The following is a 9,966-nucleotide window of genomic DNA, read 5'->3' as shown; positions in this document are numbered from 1 at the left end:
CCTGTACAACATAAGATTAATGTGTCAAAGAGTATACCATGTTAGTAAAAATGAATGTGTATAAAATGGCAATTGAGGCTAATATCCTTACAGTAAACACACCAATGCTCTCTTAATTCATTCAAATTCCAAACTACAAACACATAAGCTTCAACAATTTCATCATTTGACCTAAGATTCTAAGCAATAGATCACAAATCTGATCTAGCAGTAACACTTCCAAATATTGGAGTAAACCCATAACGAAATCAAGAAAACAAATAAGGTGTAACTCATTGTAACATTGGCAGCACATTATTGATACTACTGAAACTAAATCTAACAGGTAGTGGGTTGAAATTATCAAGTCTGTATTATGACAGAATTATCATGATTGAAAATAAGTACCTTACAAAATATTATATACTATAAAGGATGTAGTATCTAAGATGATATATTTATGTTATTTAGATTTTCACTATTTTAATGTGGATCCATTCATACAGGAGAAATTATTTTTAAAGGCTCTTTCTTTGTTCAAGATACAGTAACGCTCATAAATGGTATAGTTAAGAATGTTGCAAACCAAGGAAATCCTTATTAGGATGGACTAAATAAATCTCCAAGAACATGGCGCAAATAGTGACAAAAAATTGATATATACTTAAAAGTCCCAACATTACCTATACAGAGTGTAATTTAAGCTTGTTTTCTTCAGTTTCTTACTAATAGGCATTTAAATGCAGTTTATTAATAATAAGCTTATTTTCTTCAGTGTGAAATTTCTAAGCCTTAATGAACTTACATGTGTTGTCGCTGCACGCTCGTCAACCCACACCCCATTCTTCTTTTTATGGATGGCAATGAAGAGTTCATCCAGATGTGCGGGTCGCTTGAGTTTTTTAGCCTATAAAATTAAAGACAATATATATGGTCACAATGTATATTTGATATAATTATATTAACGCATTTTAATTACAAATACAATACATACCAATCCAAGTGCAACATCATGGTGAGCTATACGCCCGGACATATGGATTGCCCCACCTCTGCTTGATGATCGATTAATCTTATTTTGTTTGGAGACATCTTTGAACTCTTCTGACTGCCACTTTTTAAGAAGAAATGTCCATGTATCTACACCCATCCAAGGCGGCCTGCACCCCTTGTCTCTAGCCTTTTGCAATATATCGCGCAGTCGTGTAGCACATTTTTTATGAAACAAGTGAAGGATAGAAAAACACTTAGAAAGGGGGGGTTTGAATAAGTGTGACTTTAAAAACTCTTCAGATAAAAACAATGAACACAATATTTTTTTCTTGGTTCGTTGTTAACGAAACTACTCCAGTCCACCCCCTTAGAGTGATTTACCTCAACTGAGGATTTAATCCACTAATCAATCTTGATTACAATGGTTTTCCACTTAGATACCCTCTAAGTCTTCTAGAGTATTATGATCACAACCTGATCACTCTAGGAAAACAATGCTTAGATACCCTCTAAGACTTCTAGAGAATCCGATCACAACTTGATCTCCTCTAGTACCTTTATAAATGAATGTAAACAAATTCTTATAAGAGTTATACAATGCTTCTTAATAAGCTATAATCACAATTGTGATATTTCTCTTAAGTTTAAGCTTAATCTCACTAAGATATTACAACAGTAATGAAGTGAGTTTGGAGATGAAGTTTGAGAGCTCTTCACTTTGACAGCGTTTCTGTATTTTTGCGTAAGTGTTGTGTTCAGCTTCTCATCAGAACTTCTATATATAGGCGTTTGAGAAGATGACCGTTGGGAGAATTTAATACGTTGCGTGATCCGTACAGCATTGCATTTAATGTTTCACTCTTTTGTCAACTACCTCGAGCCTTGCTTTTCCTACTTTAACTGACTTTGCCTTTCATAGGTTCTAATGTTCCTTTTGTCAGTCAGCGTAGCCTGCCATCTTGTACTTGCTTCTGATCTGATCTTTGTAGATACAACGTTTGAATATCAGAGTCATTCAGCTTGGTGCAGAGCATCTTCTTGTCTTCTGACCTTGAAGTGCTTCTTAGCGTGATACCATAAGAACTTAAGTGCTTCTGCTTCTGCTTCTTAGCGTGATACCATCTTCTGATGTCTTGCGAGAGCATGTTCTGATGTTGCATACTTGAACCTTCTGAGTCAGTGCTTCTTGCGCTGAATTGTGCATACTCTTCATATATTTCCTGAAATGGAAAATGCATAGGATTAGAGTACCACATTGTCTTATACAAAATTCATATACATTGTTATCATCAAAACTAAGAATATTGATCGGAACAAATCTTGTTCTAATAATCTCCCCCTTTTGATGATGACAAAATCATATATAATTGATATGAATTTACAATCAGAATATCAGATGACTAAAGACAATTACACAGTTATAGCATAAGCATATAAACAGAGTGTGTGAATATGTCTCCCCCTGAGAGTAACAATCCCCCCCTGAGATTAACAATCCCCCCCTGAAATAAATACTGGAAGAATTTATAAATAAAAGACTTCCCTGAGTATTTTCCATTTCAGTCGAGACGTTCACATTAGCTTAGAACTTCAGAACATTCAGAGCTTCTGCTTCTTGCTTCCATAGGACAGCTTCAAAGCTTTGAATTTCTTCTTGAATCATTGCATGCTTGATTGTATCAGAACATTATTGAATGTACCAGAGCATTATCAGAGCATCTTTACATCTTGAAATGTTGAGATAACTAGATTTCATGAGATTAAAGTGCGAATGATACAAATATATAAAGCGTGAATTTAAAACAAGACAAAGTTGGCTTCAGTTGTGTAGCTCCTGAATAATTATGAAAAAACATCCATTTATACTTAAGCCTTACGGAGAAGAAAAACATCCATTTACCCACATGTGATGCTAGGGTCAAATTCAAAGCAGCACCACTAGTGTGGCATATACAAACCTTCACATGATATTTGTACTCCAACTTAGCATACACGGACATGATATATCCAGCATAAAAGATCATCAATCCATTGCCATAGATGCATTTAACTAATACCTACACATTAATATCAAAACATATAGAAAGAAATACTATTGAGTGTATTTAATACTAATGAATGCTATTGTTATAAGTGTTAATGTCATTGCCCAACGCAGTTCTCACAGTCTTTGAGCTCAGGTACATGATATATCCCATAGACATTACTTTTATATTGAAAGAGAGAGATTTATGTGAACAAGTAGTTAGTTCAGGCGAATGATATTATTTGGATGGCACCATTCGGGCCGCAATGGTTAGCTACATTAAACTACATTGTTCACTCCTCCTCTAGTTTCCTTTAATCTGAGCATACAAACACATGCTTAACTATATAACATTACTTATTACTTCAATATCATCTTGCAACATATGAACTAATACATGTGGTGTTGTCTACAAGTATGCTGCATTGGGGAAAACTCTAATGCACTGATGTGATTGTAGCACCTTATTTAAAATTTAAATAAAAGAAGGCTTGTTATGTTAACTATATATATTATTAGCTCTTGTATCGTTAGGTCGTATCGTAGCATGTTAACTCTAATGCACTGATGTTATTGTATGCTTTAATTTATATAATTCATACAGCACCATCTCAAAAAACCATATATCCAGATGCAAAAAAAGAGAAAGAAATGAAAGTCAAAGGAATAGTAAAAGTACCGAAGAGTTATAATGAGAATGTTCATTCAAAGGAGCACTAGTAGATCCCGCCTGACGAGACTGAAACATATCAAACATTTTCATAAGATCTTCAAATTGCTTTGCCAATTCATCTGCACGTATTAGCTCGTGCAGCCTCTTCTCGTGCAGCAGCAGCTTCAGCTCTAGCAGCCTCAATGGCTTGGCTATCTGCTTCTCTATTGGGGTTTGTAATTAATACCTGTGTCAAGAAGCTCACTCCATATCTTACGTTGCGCGCCAATTGTGTAACTCCATAACACCTCCCCGTGTTTTACCTCTGGCAACTTCTTTCCACATTTGTATTCTTGTTGATCCATCAACATCATCACGAGTTTGTGTGGCTTGTGTAAGATAACTCACGTATGCTTCCTGTACAACATAAGATTAATGTGTCAAAGAGTATACCATGTTAGTAAAAATGAATGTGTATAAAATGGCAATTGAGGCTAATATCCTTACAGTAAACACACCAATGCTCTCTTAATTCATTCAAATTCCAAACTACAAACACATAAGCTTCAACAATTTCATCATTTGACCTAAGATTCTAAGCAATAGATCACAAATCTGATCTAGCAGTAACACTTCCAAATATTGGAGTAAACCCATAACGAAATCAAGAAAACAAATAAGGTGTAACTCATTGTAACATTGGCAGCACATTATTGATACTACTGAAACTAAATCTAACAGGTAGTGGGTTGAAATTATCAAGTCTGTATTATGACAGAATTATCATGATTGAAAATAAGTACCTTACAAAATATTATATACTATAAAGGATGTAGTATCTAAGATGATATATTTATGTTATTTAGATTTTCACTATTTTAATGTGGATCCATTCATACAGGAGAAATTATTTTTAAAGGCTCTTTCTTTGTTCAAGATACAGTAACGCTCATAAATGGTATAGTTAAGAATGTTGCAAACCAAGGAAATCCTTATTAGGATGGACTAAATAAATCTCCAAGAACATGGCGCAAATAGTGACAAAAAATTGATATATACTTAAAAGTCCCAACATTACCTATACAGAGTGTAATTTAAGCTTGTTTTCTTCAGTTTCTTACTAATAGGCATTTAAATGCAGTTTATTAATAATAAGCTTATTTTCTTCAGTGTGAAATTTCTAAGCCTTAATGAACTTACATGTGTTGTCGCTGCACGCTCGTCAACCCACACCCCATTCTTCTTTTTATGGATGGCAATGAAGAGTTCATCCAGATGTGCGGGTCGCTTGAGTTTTTTAGCCTATAAAATTAAAGACAATATATATGGTCACAATGTATATTTGATATAATTATATTAACGCATTTTAATTACAAATACAATACATACCAATCCAAGTGCAACATCATGGTGAGCTATACGCCCGGACATATGGATTGCCCCACCTCTGCTTGATGATCGATTAATCTTATTTTGTTTGGAGACATCTTTGAACTCTTCTGACTGCCACTTTTTAAGAAGAAATGTCCATGTATCTACACCCATCCAAGGCGGCCTGCACCCCTTGTCTCTAGCCTTTTGCAATATATCGCGCAGTCGTGTAGCACATTTTTTATGAAACAAGTGAAGGATAGAAAAACACTTAGAAAGGGGGGGTTTGAATAAGTGTGACTTTAAAAACTCTTCAGATAAAAACAATGAACACAATATTTTTTTCTTGGTTCGTTGTTAACGAAACTACTCCAGTCCACCCCCTTAGAGTGATTTACCTCAACTGAGGATTTAATCCACTAATCAATCTTGATTACAATGGTTTTCCACTTAGATACCCTCTAAGTCTTCTAGAGTATTATGATCACAACCTGATCACTCTAGGAAAACAATGCTTAGATACCCTCTAAGACTTCTAGAGAATCCGATCACAACTTGATCTCCTCTAGTACCTTTACAAATGAATGTAAACAAACTCTTATAAAAGTTATACAATGCTTCTTAATAAGCTATAATCACAATTGTGATATTTCTCTTAAGTTTAAGCTTAATCTCACTAAGATATTACAACAGTAATGAAGTGAGTTTGGAGATGAAGTTTGAGAGCTCTTCACTTTGACAGCGTTTCTGTATTTTTGCGTAAGTGTTGTGTTCAGCTTCTCATCAGAACTTCTATATATAGGCGTTTGAGAAGATGACCGTTGGGAGAATTTAATACGTTGCGTGATCCGTACAGCATTGCATTTAATGTTTCACTCTTTTGTCAACTACCTCGAGCCTTGCTTTTCCTACTTTAACTGACTTTGCCTTTAATAGGTTCTAATGTTCCTTTTGTCAGTCAGCGTAGCCTGCCATCTTGTACTTGCTTCTGATCTGATCTTTGTAGATACAACGTTTGAATATCAGAGTCATTCAGCTTCGTGCAGAGCATCTTCTTGTCTTCTGACTTTGAAGTGCTTCTTAGCGTGATACCATAAGAACTTAAGTGCTTCTGCTTCTGCTTCTTAGCGTGATACCATCTTCTGATGTCTTGCGAGAGCATGTTCTGATGTTGCATACTTGAACCTTCTGAGTCAGTGCTTCTTGCGCTGAATTGTGCATACTCTTCATATATTTCCTGAAATGGAAAATGCATAGGATTAGAGTACCACATTGTCTTATACAAAATTCATATACATTGTTATCATCAAAACTAAGAATATTGATCGGAACAAATCTTGTTCTAATAATCTCCCCCTTTTGATGATGACAAAATCATATATAATTGATATGAATTTACAATCAGAATATCAGATGACTAAAGACAATTACACAGTTATAGCATAAGCATATAAACAGAGTGTGTGAATATGTCTCCCCCTGAGAGTAACAATCCCCCCCTGAGATTAACAATCTCCCCCTGAAATAAATACTGGAAGAATTTATAAATAAAAGACTTCCCTGAGTATTTTCCATTTCAGTCGAGACGTTCACATTAGCTTAGAACTTCAGAACATTCAGAGCTTCTGCTTCTTGCTTCCATAGGACAGCTTCAGAGCTTTGAATTTCTTCTTGAATCATTGCATGCTTGATTGTATCAGAACATTATTGAATGTACCAGAGCATTATCAGAGCATCTTTACATCCTGAAATGTTTCACAACAAACTATACGACAAAAGTTAGAGCAAGAATGAGTCAGAACATTCTTTTAAGAAGGAACATATATCAGAGCAAAAACTCTGGTAAGTTCTTAAACAGAATGTGTATCAGAACATGTGAGGGATAAGAATGTGTTAGAGCATATTCTTCCACGAGAATATCAGAACATTCTTCCTTCTTGCTTCTAATCTTTAAAGCTTCACAGCACTAAGCTTGCTTCAAATTCCAGGAACATGCTTCTTTCTTGAATAGCATATTCTTCATGTATTTTCTTTTTATGCCAATAACATCTTCTTATGCCAATACTGCAAAGATATTCTCAAAGGCATAGAACTTGCAAATAGCGTTAGGAATGTTGAAACTTAATCCGAGCAACTGTTAATATAAATCAAAATCAATTATCACATTTTCTCCCCTTTTTTGTCATAACATCAAAAAGCATTTAAAAGATTCAGATGAAAAACAAACAAAATGAGAGAAGATAATGTTTCATTGATTCATCAAAACATATCAGAAGATACAGAATGAGATGTAGGAAAACAGATGCAAGAACAAAGAAACAACTAAGACCAAAGGACTACGACTAGCCTAGCTTAGAAACTATCTTGGCCAGAAGGTCTTGAATCTCAGAAGTGCTTTCAGTCTGCTTCTTCATGAAGGTTCTGAATTCCTCATGCGTTTCCTCGTGCTTATCCAGACGAGAAGCAAGATCAACTTGATTTTGTTGAAGAGCCTTCACAGCGTTCACCAGAACAGAAGGTCCAGCAGAAGAAGCTTCACAGCTATCATTCAGAGGAATAGCATTCTCAACAGAAGCATCTATCATGAGAACATCATCTTGATTTTCCTGAACAGAAAGTTTCTCAGCAGGATGATTCTCAGCACTTTGTTTCTCAGCATCAGCTTCTGACATAGAAGCATCTTCATCATAATCCGGAACAGGAAGATTAGAATCTTCATTCTCAAGAGCCTGAAGAATCTCTGCCAGATTCCTTGGAGGTGTAGGAGCAGCAACTTCTGATGGATATACAACCTCAGGAATAACCATGTTAGGTGCCTTCTCAGAAGGATTCTCCCTAAGCCAGTTGAATAGCCACTGAAAATCTCCAGTTAGAATGAGATATTGAGGCTTCCATACGACCATTGTAAGGCATGGTTCATCTTCCAGCTCATCTACAAACTTCTTCTCCTCAAGAGATCTCCAATTTCTAATTGGATGATAATACTTACCATCATCAAGCTCCAAGCAGTAATCAGAAGAACCAGATGCTTCAGCAACACATCTCCTCTGGATGTTCATAACATCAAGCTGAAAATCCTTCCTGAAGATTTTCCACAAGCCTCGAATAATGGCATGATCCAACTTGGAGTCATAAGCATCTCTCAAGGTTTCCATCCTTGTTTTGAACATAATCTTGAAAAGGTCAAAGCAGACATCAAGAGAGGGTTCAGGAGGGTTAAAGGTGAATCTATAATCAGTGTACAAAAGGCAATAGGGTTTGGATTTTCTGGTAGATAGAGAATGGGTTAGAGAAGGTGTAGAATCAGTGGTGAAAGAGGATGAAGATGAAATTTTTGAAGGTGTTGGGGGAATGGCATTTAGTGGTTCAGGGTTCAAAATATGGGTAGAAAGAGGTGGTTGGAAACTGTTTGGAATGGTGAAAGAATTATGGGGTTCAGAAGGAGGAGGCTTTTTCTGAGAGGAGGAAGCAATATTATATGCCCGAAAAGATTCCCTGATGCGCTTCTCACGTTATTCTTTGGATTGTACTTTGAGAGGATCATAGGTAATCTTCTACTTCTTAGCTGCCTTGGATTCTGCTTCTGAAGCTTTTCTCTTCAGTTTCTGTTCTTTCTTCTTCTTATATTTTCTTCTCAACTCATCCAGAGAAGGAATTTTTCTTCCTCGAATCCATGCAGGATCATCAGAAGATTGAGCTTTGACACGAGACTTCAAGTAGCGCTTGACAGACATGTCTAACTCTTCTTTAAACATGTGAGAGAAACTCACAACAGGAGTCTTTCTGGTTAGAATATTTGGAAATATTCTTGGAACAGAAGTTACCTTTTCAATCAACTCCATCCTTTGCAAGTCAAAACCATTCAGAATGTGTCCTTGAACGACTGTCAAAAACTTGGTCGTACCAACAGCTTTCAGAAGATCCAATAAATCACATTCTATCAGAATGTCTGACATCATTCTGGCGAGAGGAATGGAATTCTTCTTGAAGTTTGGATTCTTCTTGCGTTCTTCATCTCTTGACTCTTCAATATTTGTCTTCAAATGTTGAAAGAGTATGATTGAGAGATCAACTTGTATACCTTTTCCAATGCAGAAAAGAACATACTTCTGATCCTGATTCACATAAGTAGCACCCAGAGAAGGCTTTCTATGGTAGAGAGTTACCAGAATAATCTCATCCCAAATTTTGTAAGAAGACTTCAAAGAGGTAGTCTGATGAGATGCAGAACTGAAGGAAAACAATTCTCTATCAACTTCTTGCCAATCCACTCTACCAGGTAGAGCACCTGAGATACCTTCTGTATCCTTGAGACCATACAGCTTCCTGATCATCTTCTCAGTCACAACAACTTCATGCCCTAATACGAAGGAGATGATAGCAGTTGGAGTAACTGTTGCATGAGCCCATAAATCCTTAACAAAAGAGGATACACTGATCCAACCAGTCTTTCAAAGTATTTCGACCAACCTTGTTCCATCATTTCAGTCTTTGTTTTGAAATCATGTTCCCACAGATTTTCAAAGACTAATCCATATGTCAGAACTTCGCATCTTCTCATTTTGGGCATTAATCCATATTGATATTCTTCAGAATGAACTTAAACCTATCTTCAACAAAGGGTTTTGTAAAGATATCAACCCACTGATGGTCTGTATCCACAAAGTTTAAAGAAAGGACACCATTCTGAAAAAATACTGGTGGTCTAGTGTAGCCATTCTTTCCATTTCCATTGTGTTGCTCAGCAGAGCCAGATGTAGATGTAGGTGGTGGAGTTTCAACCATCTTGACTTAGCGTGTTTCTCTTCCGGAATCTTTTCTAAACACGGTTAAGTGCTTGCACCTTAGACCCGGTGCTCTGATGCCAATTGAAGGATAGAAAAACACTTAGAAAGTGGGGGGGGGGGGGTTGAATAAGTGTGACTTTAAAAACTCTAAAGATAAA

Source organism: Vicia villosa, unplaced genomic scaffold, assembly GCF_029867415.1.
Source record: "Vicia villosa cultivar HV-30 ecotype Madison, WI unplaced genomic scaffold, Vvil1.0 ctg.001227F_1_1, whole genome shotgun sequence".
Lineage (NCBI taxonomy): Eukaryota > Viridiplantae > Streptophyta > Magnoliopsida > Fabales > Fabaceae > Vicia > Vicia villosa.
This window is presented reverse-complemented; position numbering follows the sequence as displayed.